The following is a 23,951-nucleotide window of genomic DNA, read 5'->3' on the forward strand; positions in this document are numbered from 1 at the left end:
TTACTTCAACTGTTTTTACAAAGAAAAACACGGAAGCACTCGATAAGTATATAAAATATGGCAAGTCACGAGTTATGGTCACGGTGTAAGTCAGTGAAGTATCACAACGCAAAATGGTCGTCTATTTTGAAAGTCCATCAACGCAAAATGGTCGTCTGTTTTGAAAGACCATTTTTCCATATTCCCATTCTTATTGCAAATGAACATTTACTGTTCGCAAATAACTCACAAAACAGTTTGGTGATCATATTTAAATATTCTTACTCACCGCTGTTCTGCTCACCAGATAAGCATATGGGCAACCGAAGGTATCAATGAAGAGAATTCCACATTACCCGGGGTAATGTGGATAGAAAGAAATAAAATATTCATACAAAATCAATTTCGGTCTATTTACTTTGCGGCATATAATCCCTTACTCTTGATTAATTCGAGTAATACTAGCAAAATTAATGCCAGATTTAATTACATAAATGTATCCCTAATTAAATCCATTGAAAACCAGCGAGTATTGATGCCTTACATAAGGAGAGTAATGTATTTCATAATCATAAGGCAATTTAACCACACATACTCAACTTACTTAAGACTCCCTTAGGGCTGGCCCGTGGTTGGTCTTTAATGAATAAGTTTTAATTGCATATAATAATCTTCAGTTCTCGAAAACGTTTGGGCAATCACATAAAAGTGGTGCTCTTTTGCTTGGAGGAAAGGCACAATACAGAGATGGCGCTGATGTTTTATTTAACTTTAATTTCAAAACTTACTGACTTCGATCTCGTTGTGCTAGTTATAGGTTTGGCTGCTATAGTAGAACTCGATTACAAATTCCTCGGTGCCAAATTTCTATACTTAATGCAAAATTTATTACATGCAGTACAGTAAAACTGAAGCGCTGTTTTGTGAAGGGAACAGACTTCTTTTTCGTTTAGTTACAAGGCAGTAAATTACCGACGAAAATTTGGAAGAGTCTAAACAAATTTCACTGCGTAAACTTTATCTGTTACATGTTATATAGTGTATATTTTTTATTTGCTGGAGTTTCTAAAAATGTATTTAGGAGTAAGTGAGTCATTCACCTTTATTGAAAACCTTAAGATCAAATGAATGACGTTCACCTTTCAAGGGCGCAACAGTGCCTGCCGTTTACGTGATAACGTTAACTGAATCGGTTTTCTCTTATTGGGAGAGGAGGAGAATGATAATTATTTAAGGAAATGTCCCTTGGACTAATAGTCTTTCGCCAGGAGAATCGCTGGGCGAGAGAAGTTCATACGTCAAACTTGTAATTACTTGGCTGGTCGAGACATGAAATCTCCGGAATACATTTTAACCCTATATTGTGAACTTGACTAGTCGAGATTCTTAGATGGTTCTGATGCTGGTCCTTATATCTGATATCCATTTTGTGATATGGATAAATGAGTTGCTTCTCACAGCAATGTCAGTGTTGATCGTTGATCTATCAGCATTCCCTGTAGAGTGAATCAGTTTCTTTGACATCAGAGGTATATAATGACAATTTTCCGATTTAAGTACAAGTCAAAAATTAACATTACAAAACCAAAGATTGAGAAATGGCAAGCAGTCTCTTATTTCTTATCAGCATTATAACATACTTGCATTAAATATTTCTGTCAAACACTCTTTTTAATGAGCAATTCAAAGCCTACTGATTAGACCTATTTGTTAACCACAAAAATAGCAAAGTTACAAGTTCTTTGGGAATTATGAAAACTGAACAATGGGTAATATATAGCAAAGTCATCTACATAAATATTATCTTTAATATCACGTAGCAGTCCTTTGGTGAACTTATTGATAGCAAATGTAAACTGGGTGCCATTAATTTCATTTTCTAATCTATATTATATGAGTCAGTAGTACTTATCGACACGTACATGGAGTGATCGATCTCGTAAGAAGTTTCTTCAAAATGACATACAAGGTTCTTAGGATGTGCATCCACATGTAACGCCATACGCTTTTAGTAAATAAAAGAAAATTACAATAGAGATTTTCTTTGATTTCATTACTCTCCGACCGTGATCTTCTAAATGTGGGAAGGAGTCTAATTATGGGTTATTTTGTCAAGATCCTCCTAACTGAGCTGCGGATATACTTTGAAACTTGCATGGGTACACTCGGCAAGGAAAGTCAGGATACAGTTTTTTTTAAATCCTCGGACATAGTATATTGCTCAATAATGCAACACCTGGCAACTCTAGAAAGGGCGCGGAGCTTCAAAATCATTGCGTTGGATGCTTTTTATATTTCCATTAACTTTACACTATAAAGATTCTGTAGAAGTCCTATAATCATTTATATTTGAATATAGAAACAGGCTCTATATTATTAGTTAATATTGGTTTGGTAACGTAAGTTCAGGGTAAAATATCGATCACCCTTTTTTAAAACCTGCTGTGAAACCTTACTTACATGTAATGTTTGACACTAAACTGACGTAAAATTCATAGTAATTGAAGACGGATCTTAAAAAATTAGAGAAAATGTTTTAAAATTTGGGCAGTACTTGTGGAAATCGTGAGGAACAATACAGTAAAGAATGAAATATTATGGTCTATCGATAGAGATACTTAATTCATTATATTTACTTTGAGAGATTGAGTGATAATATTTTTTCAAATGTGTTCCAAAAGTGGGGAGAGAGAGAAAGAGAGATGTGGTGATGGGGAAAGGGGAAAGAAACTTGGAAGAGAGAAAGAGAGAGAGAGAGAGAGAGCAAAATCTCTTTACGTGAAAGCATAGGCCTATTTATAACTACTTAATTTCATTATATTTTCTTTGGGAGATTGAATGTTAATATATATATATATATATATATATATATATATATATATATATATATATATATATATATATATATATATATATTATATATATATATATATATATATATATATATATATATATATATATATATATATATATATATATATATATATTTAAAGTATGTTTTAGAAGTAGAGAGAGAGAGAGAGAGAGCGAGAGAGAGAGAGAGAGAGAGAGAGAGAGAGAGAATTATAGTATTGGTGAGTCGGTGCAGAGATATCTAGGAAACAGAGTGATATGGCTGCCAAGTTCATGCTGAACTATGCTAGATAAAATTTGAAGGGCCACAGTATTCAAGTTAATTCTCTATGAAATTCATACCCTAATCTTGATTTCATTCGACAGTTGCCATAACATTCAAGATTGTAAAAAGACGTGGAAATTTTCAAACACAGGCTGCCGTCATTCTTGCTCTCTTGAGATATTCTGTACTTTTGAAAATCGCTTTTCATCCACAAATCATTCACGAAAAAAGCTGTGTTAAGTAAAAATATTTATTACCGCAAATAACCCAATATGTATTGCACAAATAATTAAAGTTCTATATCGTGCAAAAAATGCTGATGTGTTGGGAAATCTTTCAGCCTCTCGGCAAAGTAATGCAGTCGTGTAGGCTAACCACGAACTGCTTTGTAATGGGAGCATAGCATAGCCAGAAAATCTTTGAGCTGACATGCTACTTTAACCTTGATAAAGATTTATTTTTAAAGACAATAGCTTTGCAAACAGCAACTAGCATTCGATCCTTGTCAACGTCAAAGTAATGAAGTGTGAAATCCGTTACATAAGTCAATATCCAGTGACTTGCGCTTTCCCGCTCGAGGTTCGGGCTCTTCCTCACATCATAGAAAACGCTCTTGCGGATGCAACTAGATTTGCTCAACCTGCCGTAGCCGTAGCAACATTGACTGCCATTGACGTCAGCTAACTTTAAACGCTTTGAAATACATACATAAATTTGTAAAAACTCAAATAATTACATTCACCACTTACGATAATGCAATAATATTCCCTTTCATGAAGGAAAACGAGTAAATATTGTCGGCATGATACATAGTACTACAATCAGAAATTCACATTCTATCTACCAGATCTCTATGAACAAATCCATCTGAGAAATTCCAATTACTTTGGACATAAATCGTGTTTTTAAGTATCTGAACCGTTCTGTTTTGCAGATTTAACTTATATGATATAATTTGCAATGTATTTTCATATTCTAGAGTAAATTTAGCGAGATTATTTCTTTTCAGTAAAAACAAATGGGAAATTCGATGAACGGAAGCTAATGAAAACTGTATCCTAACTTTCCTTGCCGAGTGTACATGAACCACAAAATTATGACGACCGAATCCTTACAGTATCACTCTATACCCATTAGCTACCAACTGAGACATTTTCTTTCTTTATCTTGATTTACTACAGATAATGCGATTTATTTCACCATCAAATGGTTGTATGAATCATTGTTATTAAATACAGAATTTAAATGAAAACAATAAGAGAGGTCTGTCTCGTCTCATAACATTTCTTACAAAAAATTTCTGTTCGCCGAAGTATTTCATTCAGCACCAGAATTATTCCTTATATATTATATATATATATATATATATATATATATATATATATATATATATATATATACATATATATATATATATATATATATATATATGTTGTACCACTGAAATCCTTTTTTTTATAACTTCAATGAGATGCCGCCTGGCATAATTAATTTAACATTACTAACATAAAATAATTTCGTTAAGGTTAAATCTGAAAACGTTACAGTTCAATTGGTAGGACAATCCATTTTTCATTAAAGTTAGAGTGATTGGCATCGTAGGTAACAAAATTAGTTGTTAAAATATGATCATCTAAGAGCACGTCAGTCGATTATCAATGAGATTTCTCTCATTATTTATATTAGTAATAGCGCCGAGTCAAAAAAATAGGAATTCTTATCAACTTTAAGGTTTACTGAGAAAAGCCAGTTTAATAATGCTATTAGGCCTACAAACAATAATGAATGAAATTAAACCTGTTAAATTATAGTCTTATTCATTTATTAAGTTTCAAGCTATAACTAGTATAACTAGCTCACTGCAAATTAATCTTTTATACTCATGATTTCAAAGTAGAATTTAAATTATTTCGCCCACTAAATTCATACCTTCGTCCTCACACCCAAGAAATCATTTTCAAAGAAAACGATGTAGTAAATTTAGCAAATACCTTCGCCTAAACATACGAAGGTGATTAAAAGAAAAGGAGCAATTATGTATTCAAGTTTCATCAATAACATACTGTTTTACCTCAGCAAAACTAAAAGGCATCCAAATAAACAATTAGCCGAGGGGCTCAAGTACGGTGTGTAAAATGTAAAAGCCTTCAGGAGACCTGATTTAATCCTAGAGTTTTAATAACCAAAACAGTTTTTTTTTTTTTCGTTTCTTTTTTTTTTGAGGTGGAGCGCATTTCGAAAAACAAACTGACCACGCATGAGCACGCACATACACACACAAAAACGTATAGAAACACAAACGCACACATATATACATAAAAATACAGACATGCACATACACAAGCCAAATAATGTCCCTGTCCACTCCTAAATCGGCAACTCCATTACGACTGGGGCCGAGAAGACCCATCAACGCTCTCATGGCAAATGCAGTGATGAATGAAAACTTATTAAAAACACTCAGAGAACAGCACACTACTGCATGAAAACTATGAATGTTATTCGTGTACAACAGTACAATACAGGGCTCAAATGCCGTTACAGACATCTCTTTAAAAAATGCCTAATGGTTCAAGCCAGACATCTTTCCCAGAATTTATGCTGAAGGTCATATTTTCTCTTACTGCTTTTTAATCTGAGGAGGCGAACTGGTATCCCTGATCAGCAATCTGGTTGAAGCTACTTCAACTGCCAGTAGCTATTAAAAATTATGGCCATGGGCTTTTATCCCTAGTGTTTTTATCATTCTTAATGTTTGTGAGGAGTCGTCATGGTAATCGCTCTATAGCGAAGTATTATATATTAAAGGAAAGGAAAATGCATTTTCTTCAAGTAGGTCTGCAGCCAGGAAGCATTCGCGCACGTGTTGGAGGCGCCTATTCTCATGATTATTCTAGAATCGCCAGGTGGGATATGGAACTCAACAGGCGCCGACGTGTCGTTAGAAACGCCGCGTATTATGATGTAACTTTTCGCCTAGATCCTTCTAAAACGTTCCTGTCGTCTCGAGAGTCTGTGACGTTCGCTGGTAGGCCCCGCCCCCCAGATCGCCGTAAATATACGACTGACGAAGTAGGTGTTGAATTCTTTTTGTTTATTATAATTAAGAACCTGTAGCGGACCTCGGGGTCCGTGACAAGAATGACAGTCACCTCTCTTGCCACTTCCTTAGAAAGTATGACTGAACCGTTTTTTTTTTTTTTTTTCTTACAAACTGGGGGTATTTTTTTTTTAGAATAATTATCTTTCAAAATGGCTCTTTCACTTCCTTCCCGCGTTCTCATTATAACGAATTCCTACTAAAGAAGGAACCCAGCAGAAACAAGTTTTGTGCAGAGAGGTAATGTCAAAGAGCTACTCTTGGGGTTCTGGGACTAAAGGGTGGAAATTGTCAACACTAAATGATAAATTTTAAATTAATTTGTAGTTTTCATAACTATCAAACCTGAGGTCTTAACATTAGGATACTCTTCTAGCCCCAGCTGGAAATTCGGTAACATTAATAACAAAAAACTCGTGTAATCCAGGAACTATTGGCATCTGTGCTTGATCACGGAGTATGTGGGAGCTCCCACAATGCCTTGGGGTCTCAAAGTCCTTAACTAATGATGTCATTTACGCAAACGGACAGTCAGGTATCATATGAAGCTTCTCATGGATTACAGCACACCAACCACCATTCCTTGTTTCCTAACTATCGGAAAATAACTCCACGCGATCTTTAGAGAAATGCATCGTTGTCGGAGAATACGAGTTGACTTTTATCTTATGGGGTGGGGGGGTGGGGGGTTTCCTACTTTGAGACTGATTCGGGCACAGGCAAAATTTAGCTGCGACCCTCGGCGGGGATATGCGAATGGTTCACTTCCTGGATCTTTTGCCTCCTAAGAGAGACGTCATTAACTTGCTCATTTAATCCAACCTGAAAAGCTTTGATGATCCTGGCCCATTCAACCTCTGCGAGTCACCGGTTTTTTTTTTAAAAGTGAGGGCTCCTGAGGGATATTTAAGATATGGACGAAGGTAAAGTAAAAGAAAAAGTCCCGAAAAAAACAAAAATATAGTCTCTAAAGGTGAAAGTAAAAGAAAAAGTTTCCGACTGCAAAAAAAAAAAAAAAAAAAAAAAAAAAAAATTGAGCAAGAGGAAAAAAAAAGTTGAGGAAAAAAAAACGCGACCGGATTTTTACGGAACCAGGGGAAATAAGTTTACGGGCAGGTGTACCCTAAAATTGAATTTGACGCCAAGAAATGTAAAAATCAATAATGTCACTTCAAGTGAAGAAATCCTTGATCCCTAAGAGAAGACGGTCAAGGTCAGAGATCTTAAGAAATCTTCTTGGAGGAGACGATGATTGCGAATTGATATGTCAGGTGACATGGTCTCGGCAAATAATAAAAAAAAATGAGAAAGAAAGTACTCAAGAGCAAAGACAACTCAAATTGCCATAATGCCACTGTGATCATATGCGACATCGCAGAAAGTATATAAAAGTTTTATAATTAAATTGTAAATATAGCTTGATTTAACATGAGAGGATTAGAATGCACCTAACTTCCAATAGTCTTTAAAAAATATTTACCACCTCTGCATAAGTTTTAAAACATCAACCATTCAACGGTAAATTATATATATATATATATATATATATATATATATATATATATATATAGAGAGAGAGAGAGAGAGAGAGAGAGAGAGAGAGAGAGAGAGAGAGAGAGAGAGAGTAATTATACCTGAAACCGCCAGAGTAACATGTCGATGAAAGAACTAATAAGATCTTCGGTAATGAAATATTTTTCGGAATAGCCAAAACAAATACAGAACTACATAAATTACCACCAACGACCTGCAAGTTGAGATTAAATCACCTGATAAGCAATCTAACTTGAAACTTCCTTTCATGAAAATGATAAATTCAGCTCACGCTTCAACACAAGTCAGTCACGAGATTTTCATGGTTAGCATTTTGTGTAATTTCAGAGCAGATCATTATCTTTGAACATTTCTGTTCATTGACGCAATGAATCAATATATTACAATTTTTTAAGTATTCCCAATTATCATATTCCTTGGAAATATAGGTCCTCCTACAAAAAAGGGGGGGCCTTATTTGAATAAGGGTATTTGGAACGTCAAAATAAAAATTGAAATAACATTTTCCGTTACTTTTCATTAATAACGCATAACACATTTGCCTACGCTGTAGTGAAAGGTTTGTCCGACAATAATCCACACAGAAAAGATGACCGACCATCTGGTATCTTCCATATATACAGAATCTTAAGCCAACTATGATGGGAAGATTAGCTACCTGGAGAGGATGGTATAAACATTAAATAAAATTTTGTTTTCGGAAAAACCATCATGGCACGTGAAAAGGAAGCAGCGGCTTGCTAGTTACCTTAGTTTTTGTAATTGAAGAACAAAAAATATCCGACTCCAGCAGAGTTAAATCTTATTCAGACTATCTATCCTGCATATGAACTCACATTTCTGTACATGCCTAAATATAAAATTTTTGAATAACGATTAAAAAAACGCACTGATATATGTTGCAGTAAGAAAGTACATCAGCAATTCATAACTTCCGAATAAATCCAGTTTCCATTTAGAAAATAAAATCTGATGTTGGAAATCAGTGCCAATTTTACCGAGTTCATTCTGAACGAAAATATCATGAAGAGGGACGATTTTTTTTTTACTACGAATGATTGAATACATGAGACCGGTGAGTACAGATCAGAAAAACATACGTTGAAAAAACTATATATTCAGTTCCAGATATGAATAGCAATTAAACCGTGATAAAACTTTTTTCTTTATACAAATAACTGACGCTACTGAATATTACTATGTCTATGATGGTTTTGACACTGTAACTCTTTTCTACCACAGGTAACCAAAGAGAAAAAGAAATTCGTTTGCGCGTTACATTCACATTTTTCTGCAAGCCTTCACCTGCATAAAATGCCCTTGTATTATGCAAAAGAAAAAAAAGATTATTTTCGGAACATGCTCCTGGCCCTATTTGTGCTCATGTCAGTAACTGGTTATTATTGAGGAAGTCCTTGACACAAAATAAATGTTTCTCTGTGTAACAGGACTAAAGATTTCACAGGTAATTTGAATGAAAGCACACTCAGAAGCAGTTGCTAAGCTCATTATTTCTAGGCCAACAAAACCAACGTCAAACTAAAAAGCAAATCGATCTTCATCATGTCAACACTATTGCAAGGCAACCAACCAGATGAGACAGGCGGAATGCGCAGGGTACAGCAGTACCATACTTAAAACAAAAAACTTGCCCATCTCTCAGACTAATGGGACATACGGTTTGAAATTAACTTGATGAAAAAAAAAAATTATGTAAAGCATACGTTTACAGATACAAGCCTTAGACAGGTGAAACTTCAACTGCCATCCTAATACATTCAAATTCACTCTTCACAGTTTTCACTGAAATAACTTTTTATCAAGAAAAAAAGCAGTTCTGTTCTTGCGCTACAGACAATGTTAAGAAGCGACGGATACCCGATGAGAAAAATGAAGCAAACCTTGGTCGAACCCACTTCTGTCTGAACGATCCCCTTCCATCTGCTGTGACAATTAATCGGGTAATGAAATTAGAACCTTTTATCACTCTTGTACGCGAACAACATAATCTCAAACCAATTAGCCTCTTCACTTTTTCTTCATTAAGTCTCTAATCATATTCGCCGCGTTCTTTTCGTCGTCATCAAGCCAATATGTGTCTTTATGCGCTAGAAGTTTAAGTACTATTTTTCCCACATTTGTGATACAGCCGTAAAGTATGCAGGAAAGAGACGCCATGGCGCAAGAGACAATGGATACACTGTCGTCAACTCCTTTCCGAGAATTTGCTAAATGAAATTATATTCAACGGCCACTTAGTCTCTCCAAAGTAAGACGGCTCTGCTTGAGTACAAATTCTTCGAGTTTTCTCCAAGTTCAAAATTATTTTGTCCAGTTAAAACATTTTTTCATTCTGTTTCGTTCCCTGAAAAGTAACCTATATTTATAAAAATAAAACACGAAGGATTTTTTTTGTCGGCGAAAAATGACACGAAAGAAAATTCTATCATTAATCTTAAATTTTGGGTGTAAATGCATCCTATAATATAAAGATACAAGAAAAGTTTCAGATTTAAATCCAACGGTCATTCCTAAACACTTATAAAAACTACCTAATAGAATGCAAAACAGAGAGCTATCAAATGAAGCTTTAATTTAAAAATTAATCTTTATATTAAGATCAAAATATTTTTTTCAGGGAACTTTATCATCACAGGAGTAATTATAACGTACTGCGCGTGTGCTTTAATGGAGAGATAGATATCATTCTGAATTATTGGACACAATAATGGGGCCTTTATTTCCACTGCTAGTCATTCATTTTTGAGAGAGAGAGAGAGAGAGAGAGAGAGAGAGAGAGAGAGAGAGAGAGAGAACATTCTTTTTTTTTTATAACTGTCGATTTGTAAAGCTGAGGCTGAACCTATTCAGAATTAGCTCAAATTAAATATTCCGTTACCAATATGAATACGTATAGGCAACGTTATGCAATTTAAGTGCATCCTTTCGGTTTTTCGTGAATCTTGTTTATATTTGTTTATGTGGCGAAAAATGAGGTGCAATAAGCACATGGCTCCTAATTTACGTAGGTTGTTTTTGTGATTATGTACTCTCACACAAAACAGTTATTAAGAAAATGGAAGATCTATCATCACACACAATCACAAAAGAATAAATCAAAACATTTAACAATAAAAAGTGATAGGAAATGTCATAAAATACTTTCAAAGACATTCAAACACCAAAAAACGCATAAACATATTTGTGAGAACGCAAAAGCCAAAGGGCTTAGATTGAATCCTATCGAGAAGAGATATAAAAGAAGAACAACACTATCTAAGAAAGCAATGCTTCAAGACAAGGACTGATGAGTCCAAATTAAAGTTTCGATACACCTGGACACCTAACATGCTGATAATATTAGTAAGGCATTCAATCAAATGCTGATTACCAATAATCTAAACCCGGTTTAGACATGACGATAACCACCGAGAAAATACGCTCACATATGAAAAACCTTTGATTAAATAACTATAATAACAAAAATAACACCAAGAAAAAGGAGAGGGGGTTTCAGAGTTGCTCGAAATATCATGTTATCCCTTTCCATTTTAAAAGTTCGAAAATTTCACACACACGATTTAGAAGTTCCTGCAATGCGAGTTTGTTACACGAATTAGTAATCAAAATTTTTTAATTTCCAGGAGTTAAATTGTTCCACTGATCAAATGGAACAAATACTCCATAGATCAAAAGGAACAAAGAAAAATGAATCAATATGGAACTAGGACTGTCAATGCACATCTTATAAAACTAATGCCACAACGATTTTTCAATTACATTTTAACAACAAAAATTAAATTTTTTGAGTTCTATAAATATCTAGGGAACTTGACATAAAATTACTGAACCTTACAAAATACATCCTTTATATACAGACACTCAAAACGAGCATATGCCCAAATTATGTTCGCATAACTGAACTAACTGGCAGCAATATGGAAGAAATCGCATGCAAAGGTATATCATGCAAACATTTAAACTTATATAACCATAGAATTCTACGCGTCCAGGAAATCACAAGAGCATTATGAAAAATATAGAGTGGCGCCATCGATTATAATCCCATAGACGAAGATGCTTCCTGTCTCCTCCCGACGTACGCTGGGACTTCTTTCCAAACCATTTGAGAGGCGTTAGGCATTAATGAAGTTAAACGGGAAATCATGGTCTTCGTGTTAAAACTTTGACCATTTCCTCTACTAGACGCTCCGCACCAAATTTTCAACAACAGTATTATTCTCTATTTATCGAAGGTTAGTACTCGAGACAACATTTTCCTTTTCACGGAACTTCTCCACTCCACTTCTGAGTCGCATTCCACCACTAAAAAGAGCACTTCACTGTATTTGAAGAGCAACTTCTGATCAAAAAAATAATTGCTTGTTCTCAAGACAAACAGCTACAGTTGACAAGTGCATGCTTTGTGCACTCTTCCTCAAGCTCAAGGTTTTTTACACAATCGAGAAATTCAGCAATATGATGTTTAATATTTGTCCTTCGTCCTACGTCTTCCGGTACATCGCCTTCAATTGTGATCTCTCAGCACTTTCGTAGGAGAGAACAATATGTGTACATACAACAGTCAAGGTTGGCTGTTTTTTTAACCATTATAAAAACTTTTATTCTACCTAGGCAATATTAATTACCCGTTCTACTTTTTTTTTTTTACTGTTTCTGAACACGCACCCATAAACATTTGGCACTCAGTTTTGAGATGAAAAAAAAAAAAAAAAAAAAAAAAAAAAAAAGCTTCATTCTTGAGCGGGAGTATATCAATTAACAGCTTCATAATATTTTTCATAATAAAATTAATAAGTATGAAAAAACGAAAGGAGGTTCCGAAGTTGCTCGTGATCGTAGTTATTCCCTTTTATTTCTATCTATTGTTCGGAAAGTTCAAACATATGACATAAGGGTGTGCACACGAAAGTTGATTCTGCGCGAATTTAAATAAAAATTCTGTTAAATTTAGAAGAGTTATGTTTTAATACTCATTTATTACCAAAAAAGATCTAAAGTCCATTGAACATTGTTATTTATTAGCAACTTTACCTTTTCGGCAAAAAAATAATAATAAATAAATAAATAAAAATAATCTCGACGAAGGAGCTTCACTGAAACCTAGAAGTTAAACAGGCGCCTAAGAAAATGTTTGCTCACAAAATCAGTATCAATTAAATATTCAGGAATCATAGCATTATTGTGGTTTTTTTTCACATATTGGTAAAACAGAATGGTGTCAAGATGTTGAGAGGTAACTTTTCATTTATCGCTTCAATAATTTTGCAGGATCACTAGCAAAGATGCCATCTAGTTTCTGTTGGGTGCTTCGAAAACCTGAATCCCTGAGTCCTTGACTAATATCTTTTTATCTCCAGCTCTCTTGAGGCAGCAACTACTGTATTAGATCTACTTCTGCAGTGTGAATGGCATTCTGCCTGTCTCTTCTCTTTGATTCACTCGACTGAAAAATGACACTACGAAAAAACTCAAACAAATTTCTGGCAAAACAAGATGAAAATAGAGCTGGGTCAAGATAAGTTCTTGGACAGGAAATACGGCCGAAAATAATCAGCTGGATGCCGAAGGGATGGTGACAAAACGAAACTCTTTCTACTCTGAGCGGAGAGGCACATTACTGGTGGTTACCTCTACAGGCTTCATATACATTGGAGACATATCCAATTTACCATACAGTTCTATCTATATTTCAGCAAGTCTAGCCGAAATTTTTCAAACAACTTCGATAATACCATTTACGTCCCGATATGTGACATAAATATAATATTAGTGGAAGACAAAACCGAGAGGTTTACGAAGGCAACCATTGCCTAGTTTGATATAAACAAGTGCGAAAGGAGGAGCGTCGAAAGAAATGACACGGCCACTTACGTTACGACCTGGTCTGTGTCAATTGCTCAACTGCTTCCTTACTAGTGATGGCCGAGGTACTCTCCAGCAGCGAACTGGAAACTAAGGAAATTTGTGCTATAGTTTGCGTCAAAGTGAAGACCCGTGCTAAGAATAGAGATATTGGTGAAAGACTGGTTGATGAAAAGAAATTAATTTTCTCATGCATCGATCATAAATTAACTCAAGTGTCATCCAGGTGATTGGTACAATTATTTGAGGATGGGCGGGGATAAATTTAGGGAAAGCTGGCATTAATAACACCTTATATCAAGAAATTAGACACCTGTATTTGGCAAGTTATATCTCCTACAGATAGACTAACGGCCAAAATATGGTAATTACCGACGGGGAGATCTTAAGAGGACCTAAAATTCAGAGTGCCGATATCTCCTCAGAGGCTTGGGAATATCATCCCGGAATGCACTTCTAAGGTTGTTTGTTTTCTTGGTGGCAGTTTCCTGTGTAGTAGCATCTGGATATCTATCCTTTGGCTTGTTTACCAATATATCGTAAGCAATATTTCCTGGATTTCTGTCGGAATAACACGTGAATTCCACATTCCATATGCATAGGTGTGACGTATATAAAGCAATCCAGTCTGTCCAAAACGACTAATCAACCCATACTTCTGCCATAGTTAAAGAATTGTGTGAGTCAGGTTTCGCAGACAACACTATTGCTGAAATGATAAATACATTATACAGGTCTGTGTCGAAGTAACCACCATTTCATTATTTTCAGGTTCTTCACTTCATTCATTTTTCCATTTATTTACAATGATTGTTTTTATATATCTAATATACGGATGTTTGCACTTGCTCTTATCATGTGGACTGCTTTTTTAGCTGCTTTATCAAATGGAGCGAAAACTTAATCTGTTGTACAATAATGTTTTCTGGATTGCAACTTTGAATGGTATCGTATATAGCGCTTCTAGAGGCACTATAAATAAAAAAAAATTATTACATGAGTGTTCTTTGATTATTTTTATGGCTGATGTTATTGCACATAACTCAGCTGTAAATACTGAGGAATTATTGGGAAGAGAGAAATGATACGATTTGCGAGACACTGCAGCATACCCCACTCCGAGCTCTGATTTAAATCCATCTGTATATCATGCGTAATGTGGACCTTTTCTGCTTATGTGCTCTACTGTATGTTGTCTATGGTGTTCTGGTGTATATGAGTAGTATTTTTATAAATATTTCAATTGTGTATAAATTCTCCTTTAAAATGGGAACCAAAAGGGAAGAAGATTCAGTGTCCAAGGAGAATGTGATTTTACTACGAAAGGGACTTGTATATTTATATTCTGCGACTCAAAAAAAACTTATAGCTCTAATTGTGAAAGTTGGTGGATAGTTATTTGTCAAAAATAAATTTCTTAATTCAAGTAATATTCTGTGGTGAATAATTAGTCTGAATTCTTAGAGCGCTTTCATTGTTACTATCTCCCTATGGAGATAGAGGTAGTTCACTACATTCAACTTGTAAAGATTATTTTGGTGATGATCTAAAGGTTTCTGAGCATATTCTAAGGTCTAACATTTTCAGTGCTGCGTCCGAATCTGCGCCATATACATCGCATCCATAATGACAGACAGCACTGTTGCTTTATACAGAACAGTAAGGGTATGTCTATCGGATCCCTAAGAAGCCTTGGATAGTTTTTAATTAGATTTAATGCTGCTTTTTTACATTTTGACTTCATGTATGTTATGTGAGCTTTCCAATTTAGGTGAGTATCACATACTAATCCTAAACATTTTGCAGTTTGGCCAATTGGTATTTACTATGATTTCTAATTTTTAAATCTATTTCTTCATCCTTTATTCCACTTACTAAAGTTCCATTAATCTACTTTTATTATAGTTTTATTAATTATTCGCTCTGTGTTTTATACGAGATGCTGAAAAATATATGTCCAAATCATCTATATACAGGTTACTTTTTATCTCAATTAGGTAGATTACTACGATATAATTTAGCCGCTTTTAAAGACATTCCAGTTTTTTCTTGTAATATTTTTAACTGCATTGTATATACAGTACATACATTCTTTGGACCTTGCATGATGGTCTTGCTCACAGTTCATACACTTTGGTTTCTGCACTTTCATTGTGTGGCATGTTCTCCAGCTCCACAATATGCGCTCACAGGTTCATTTTGACAAAGTTTTTGCATGCCCATATTTACTACAATTTTGACCTAGTGAGTTTGGGACATATGGTCTTACTTCTCTGGTTAACTTAAATTTTTATTTTATGAGGTAGATCTTGACCTTCAAATTTTATTTTTGCAATTTTTAATATTTGTTTCTTCACCTGTCTACTTGGTAGATGATATAGTTCACAATGGTTTGCGTCGTAGGTTGAAAGGTTTTGATGTTGGATATCCTTCCTTCGAAACGCCATACAAGTTGGCATAATTGACGCTAATTGAATGACGGTCTTGACCTTCAAATTTTATTGTTGCAATTCTTAATATTTGTTTCTTCACCTGTCTACTTGATAGATGATATAGTTCACAATGGTTTGCGTCGTAGGTTGAAAGGTTTTGATGTTGGATATCCTTCCTTCGAAACGCCATACAAGTTGGCATAATTGACGCTAATTGAATGACAATAATTGACATAAAACATAATGACAATACCTAGGACGAATACAATAACAAGTGCAGCGCTGCACTTGTTGTTGTGAGGCGACCGCCACACCACGTCATCGGTACTAATCCGCCAGATGGCAACATAGTCAAATCCTGGATAAATGGCGCTCTCCATTGAAGTACCTCGGCGGCGCTAATTTGAAATTAAATTGTAAAACCATGGGATTACGTACAGATTCGAGCAATGGCTCATTTTTTTTAGCTTATTAAAAGTTCTGTTTGACGAAATTTAATGGCTATTAACCAGAAGTTCCCCGTTAAGGGTCGTCAGTCCGTCGAGATGAGGGCATGGCTTACCATAAAAATTTCCCCTTGACCACGTCGGGTACTGTAAGATTTACTGGTGGAGGGGCATACCGTCCAACTACACCCTCCATCACGTTAAAAGAGCAGTGAATTCAGAAATCCATCACCATGCCAAGGTCGTCAGCGAAAGAGGTAGAAAAGAAAGGGAAAATTTATAGGAGGAGTAAAGGAGTTCAAGGTCCCAGTGTTCAGTTAAATCCACAGCAGAGAGAGACAGCAGGCATAAATAAGCATACACTCTCTGCAGTGAATCCCTAAGCCCACCGACCTCGTCAAGGACTTGGGATTCGGGTGGGTCACAGCCGATAAAACTGAAATACTGAGAATAAAATTAATAATCTGAATTACTCTAGGAGAGAGATTACTGTTTTTTACGTAATTTCCCAAAATACCAAGAGAAGATTAATCTCATTAAGCAACACGCTACCATAATACTTTTTCACCTCGTAACCAATAATGACATACGATGTGAAATCGTATTCTCTTCACGTTTGATTTTCTCTTGCTAAATACATTCGGCTTGGCACAAACCATTTTTCTGACAGACAGGACTGTCTTCAAAAGAAGATTAAAGTTATTTTTTCCATAGTAATCACTAATATGATCAAGCTAAAAAAACATGGAACGAATATTTACAAATCTCCACCTGAGGACGGAATTTGACCTGGCAACCGGAAGCTCCGAATTCCGCTCCGCATTATGAGATTGAAGCAGTGAGAAAAAGTGGAATGGTTTTTCTCCTGCATACTTTCACCTTGGGAGCTGCGTTTTTCAAAAACATTCCTAAATGAATTGTCACCGCCGGGATGCGGCGACCATTAACGGATGCTTTGGATAGTTGTCAATGTTTCTCTGCAAAATACCACTCTTTTGGGTCTTTGGCAAGGCCGGTTGACCACGCACATCATCTTCTGAAAACCCTGTTCCAATCTCAGATTCTATCTATAAAGTAAATAATATCTTCTGCATAAACGAGGAAATCGGTAAGCAGTTAAATAAATTTATGTACCGGCAGGGCTTCCAAATGTAAAAAAATGGAGATATAGTTTTACTGATATATCATTAAATAAACATATATATCAACAAACGATTTTTCGTAAAGATGACACGCACGCATATGCACGCACACATACATACATACACACCCATATAAATATATATAAGTACTTTATATATCATTATTCAGAATATCAACCCAATTCATATGGAACAACCCCACAGGGGCCATTGGCTTGATATTCACGCTTCCTAAGAATGTGGTGTTAATAAGGAAGAAGAGGAGGTCAAGAGAAACACAGAAGGCGATATCACTTATCAAAAAGAAACAATAAATCCAAATATTAATAAATAGATAAATTTGTATTAATATGCAAGAATATTATTAGAGTAGTAATGCAATGCATATTCGCTTGGCCTCTTAAGTTCCAATTGCACGACATCCTCTGGGAGGTTGTTCCACAGTCCAACGGTGTGAGGAATAAAGGAACTGAGAAGTTCGACAGCGAGGTGCATTTACTGCATATTGGTGCTGCTGTTCAGCCAATCTGGTTCCTCTCGGCAGGAAATGGGGATCATACATACATACATACATACATACATACATCCATGCATATACTATAATTATATACCTTAAATTCTGGTCAGCATAAATATAATTACATTTACGGATATCGTATACTTACATACATCTTATGAATGGAGGAAAGTACATACAATATACAAACTCCATATCAAAATTAAGAAAAGACAAAAAAGCTAAAAAAAAAAAAAAAAAAAAAAATTGGAATAAAACCGGCATCAGCATGATGTGTAAAAATCTCGCGCAAGGATCCAATGTCCGTCCAGCGCGGAGATCTTTCCCCAACAACTTCAAACAAGCTTCACAAAAAGGACGGGGCGAGGGAACAAAGGAGGATACACAGTGTAAACTGCATCCTTCGACTAGCCGCCTCTTCAACCGTATCCTTCAGGAGACTTCGTCAACATTTGATCCCCAGGGTTGCGGCTCTTGTCTAAGTTCGTTTCATACAAAAAAAGAAAAAAAATTCTCATCTTATCGGATTTCCATATTTAAACTTATACTCATCTTATATTATGTTATTTGCATTGCACTTAAGTATTTGCGTAATATTATATATATATGTGTGTATGTATATATATATATATATATATATATAATATATATATATATATATATATATTTCAACACACACATATATGTGTGTATATAAAAGCACACTCATACATGCAACTTGAATCTCTTATTTTCACTTTACCGTGGATATTTATTTATCTAGAATTAAAATCTAGATTTCAATGAACAAGAGGAAGAACTGTTGACAGCGAATAACAAAACAAGAAAAAATCACAATAATGAATACAGAAATAATAATACCTATATAATGACCTCATTAACAAACTTTAACTTTTTAAATTTTCTATTACATTAATTACCTTCATAGGTTAGGAGCTTCGTCAAATAAATTCTGCCAGAATATTCAAATATCAAATAAATACACCTGAACTGGTTGAGCTTAAGTTTTTCCTACTGCTACTGACTGAAAAGAATGAAAGAAAATACTAACAAAATAACTGAAGAAATGTACAACAAACCTAAAGCTGAAAGAGATGTCATCTTTGAAAAAATAATTATATAGTTTATATGTCTCTGGACAGGGGAAACTTTGCTAATGAGGGCAGCACTCAAGTTTCTTAATTAATTTATATTTATAAATGAGAACAGGCAATAAGATGAAACATTTGGTCACTAGGTGTCGAACCTTTTATGACTTTTTGTGACATCAAGAATGAAAAGCTATGCATCGGGAGAGTCACATTAATTGAATTCAGCATCAGAGATCGTTTTTCCCAAACTATGACGAATCTCATTTTGATAATGACCCACGCAGAAAGAAAAGAGCCAATAATAGCACGAGCAAGAGCATTCCTTCTCACAACCTAACAACAACCTAAAGGGTTACCTCAACAACCCAATTACCTAATGGCTTTCGGTGGCTATAGCCAAAAATAGTCAACGAGGTCGAACGGGCAATCTATGATGATTGATTAGAGACCCACACTGGTGGAATCTCTTCTCCTAAAAAAGCTTTATTTTTTCCGGCGAGCGACTCGTTGACCTATATCTGTCACAATATTTATTGCTTGTTTTCAATTAAAGAGCAAAGTAGGTCATTAGTGTGTCTAGTTATACTGCATGATTAAATGACAAAACCAAAAGCCCAAGCAAGCACACCGTCAATGAACATGTAAAATGGACGGGCCTGTCAGCTTTTTCTTTTTTGGCCATTCATAGCGAAATGAATGTGAGTCAAGGTCTGTTCACACGCTTGTTTAGTGTGAACAGACCCTTTCACATGCTCGACAAGCAAATTATTAGCGATAACCTCAACTATACTAGTTTTTTTTTTTTTTCCATCTATCCACCCGCCTGTGGTGTTTGCGTATGGTAACACTGTGTCCCAGGCTTTAGATAGTTACTTTCGGCTTACACTCAACAACAATAATAATAATATCCTATTTCGAATATTAGCGGTGTAATTCGCATACAGTAAATTATCAAAACACTTTTCAGTTGCAAATGTACACCCAGATATCCTTTAATTTACATAAAACTTAAACATAGCGTAACTATTTAAAGCCCGGGATGCAGTGTTACCATGCGTGACCACCACAGGCGGATGGACAGATGGAAAAAACCGAGTATAGATGTATTATAGGCTAACATGTATTAAACTAATATATGCCTTAGAATTCCTCGATGGACGAATGGATTTCGCGCTCAGCTACCAATCCCGCTGTCCGAAGTTGATTCTCGGCTTGGCCAACTTGGAACCAGAGAAATTTATTTCTGGTGATAGAAATTCATTTCTCGATATAATGTGGTTCGGATCCCACAATAAGCTGTAGGTCCCGTTGCTAGGTCACCAATTGGTTCCTAGCCACGTAAAAATATCTAATCCTTCGGGCCAGCCCTAGGAGAGCTGTTCATGAGCTCAGTGGTCTGGTTAAACTAAGATATACTTAACTTAATATATTCCTTGCAGTCGAACGTCTCAGTTCCGAAGGTCCTTTATTCCTCACACCGTTGGACTGTGGAACATCCTCCCAAAGGATGTCGTGCAATTGGAACTTCAAAGGTTCAAGCGAAGATGCAGTGTATATATATATATATATATATATATATATATATATATATATATATATATATATATATATATATATACACTGCATCGGACAAATTTGAATCGGACAAATTTTGGGAAGACATCATTCAATTGGCAATATTGAAGAAAATCCAGATCGCATTTGGCTTTTTCCAATCTTAGCGTGTCCTTTTCCAGTTTTGGTGAAGTCGATATAGTAACGGCTGGATAGCGGTGCTTCAGTAGTTAGGAGCAGTGACGAATTCCTCGTAGTCGGAGACGGAAAGCAAACAAAAGGACGAAGAAAAGTTGTCGTATCATCTTCGGATGGATATGATATTCCAGTCAGCAAGATATATAGACTTCAGGAGGGTCCATGATACACATGTTGTTAAAAAGGTCAAGTTTATTAACAGCAAAAAACGTTTCGCACTACTCAGTGCTCATCAGTCTGTGAAAAGTAAAAGACACAATAAAATACATCATTAACATAGTTGTCGCCTGGCCTTGGACACCATTGTATGTCATTCCTCTTCTCTCCTGCTTATGGACGGTTGGTGTTTTGGTAGTCTCTTTTTGTTTTCGAAGTCTATATATATTATATATAAATAGAATATAATAATATATCTATATATATATATAATTATATATATAATATATATTATATATAATATATATATATATATAGATATATAAGACTTCAGGAGGGTCCATGATACACGTTGTTAAAAAGGCCAAGTTTATTAACAGCAAAAAACGTTTCGCACTGCTCAGTGCATCATCAGTCTGTGAAAAGTAAAAGAAACAATAAAATACATTATTAACATAAAAGGAATTCACAATGTAATTAAAATTGACAAGTTAAAACAATAAAAAGTAAAAGCATAAAAAGCACATAAAACAGAAAACAAAAAGAGACTACCAAAACACCAACCGTCCATAAGCAGGAGAGAAGAGGGAATGACATACAATGGTGTCCAAGGCCAGGCGACAACTATGTTAATGATGTATTTTATTGTGTCTTTTACTTTTCACAGACTGATGATGCACTGAGTAGTGCGAAACGTTTTTTGCTGTTAATAAACTTGACCTTTTTAACAACATGTGTATCATGGACCCTCCTGAAGTCTATATATCTTGCTGACTGGAATATCATATCCATCCGAAGATGATACGACAACTTTTCTTCGTCCTTTTGTTTGCTTTCCGTCTCCGACTACGAGGAATTCGTCACTGCTCCTAACTACTGAAGCACCGCTATCCAGCCGTTACTATATCGACTTCACCAAAACTGGAAAAGGACACGCTAAGATTGGAAAAAGCCAAATGCGATCTGGATTTTCTTCAATATTGCCAATTGAATGATGTCTTCCCAAAATTTGTCCGATTCAAATTATACAAATCGTCTCTTTACAACACGGAGTTTTATAAGGAAGCGCCCTGAACTCGACTGATGAAGGAAATTAACGTTAAGAATGTTGCCATCAAGAAATTCACTGTTACAGCTGAACAATTAAAACACCTATTGTATAACGACTTATCTCTTTTAGATCGCCTCTTGTACCAAAGAATGTTTTACAAATTTATTAATGATTTTATTTCGGATGTCTTTTTAAGAATCAAAGAAAACTTTTAAGTCTTGGTGTTGTTATTCCTGATTTCCAACTAAGAAACCACCGCATTTTTAACTTGTCTGATTACATTTTATCGAAGAGAGAGGAATTTTTACTATCTTTTGGTTTGGACTTTAGTCTGCCATCTTTTAGACCCAAATATGCCAGATTCTTTTTACCATTTGAGGTCATGTTCCAAAGACTTACGAAACTTGATGTTAATAAAAATATTGGTAATCTCCAACAGAAAATCTCAAATTTAGCTCACAAAACTTATGGTAATTTAAAAACTAACTGGACTCCTTTTTTTATAAAAACTGATCTGCGTATACTCTTAAACTTGAAAAAACGCGAGGACATTGTAATTTGTAAGCCCGATAAAGGCAAAGGTGTTGTGATTCTGAATAAGAACGATTATGTGGAAAAAATGGAAAATATTTTGTCTGATACCACCAAATTTAAAGCTCATGGTGAACCCACTTTTCTCGACATATACAAACGGGAAGATATAATCAATAGATTGTTAAGGAAAATCAAAAGTGAAAATATTATCAATGAGACTACATATCAACAACTATTTGTGACTGGCTCTTCTTTCAGTATTTTGTATGGCCAACCCAAAATTCACAAGCCTAATATACCTCTTAGACCCATTATGGCTGCCTATAATAGTCCTTCGTTCTCTGTCTCCAAATTTTTAGCCGGTTTAATTTCTGAATATAGTAGCAATGAATTTTCTTTAAAAAATGGGTACGAATTCCAACAGCAAATTACCAACCAAGATGGAGACTATTACATGGTAAGTTTTGATGTAGAGTCTCTTTTCACTAAATAAAAATTTTTATTAGCGAAGATACAGTTTTTCATGGTTTTAACAGATCAATTTTTAAACAACTACTTGAACTTGCAGTGCAAGATTCAATGTTCATTTTTAATAAGCAACTCTACTCGCAGGTCGATGGAGTTGCTATGGGGTCGCCTTTGGGCCCCATTTTTGCTAACTTTTTCATGTCTGATCTTGAAACGAAATTTTTAAACCAGCGTAGTCATAATGGTGATGACACTTTGGTTTTTGTTCCAGCACTCTTGGCAATGTTCTTTATTTTTAGAATATATTAATCAACTCCATCCAAACATTCAATTTACCATGGAGGTAGAGAGCGAAGGTAGTCTTCCATTTTTAGATATTAATGTAACGAGACATAATTCCGAGTTCACTACTTCTGTTTATAGAAAGCGGACATATACGGGCTTAGCCAATAACTACTATAGCTCATGTCAATATTCTTTCAAACTTAATACCATCTACACCTTGGTCCATAGAACTCTAAAATATTCTTCAACTTGGCAAATATTTCACAAAGAAATAGTCTTTTTATTCAACTTTTTCAAGAAAAACTCCTATCGATAAGATATAGCTCATAAAATCACCAATAAGTTATTAACACAATTTTTACAACCTACAACAGTCAACTTTGATGTTCCTAAAAAATTATTCTAAATTCTCCTTAAATCTCACACGAATAATTGAACAA

This window comes from Macrobrachium nipponense, chromosome 2 (assembly GCF_015104395.2).
Source record: "Macrobrachium nipponense isolate FS-2020 chromosome 2, ASM1510439v2, whole genome shotgun sequence".
NCBI classification, from domain to species: domain Eukaryota; kingdom Metazoa; phylum Arthropoda; class Malacostraca; order Decapoda; family Palaemonidae; genus Macrobrachium; species Macrobrachium nipponense.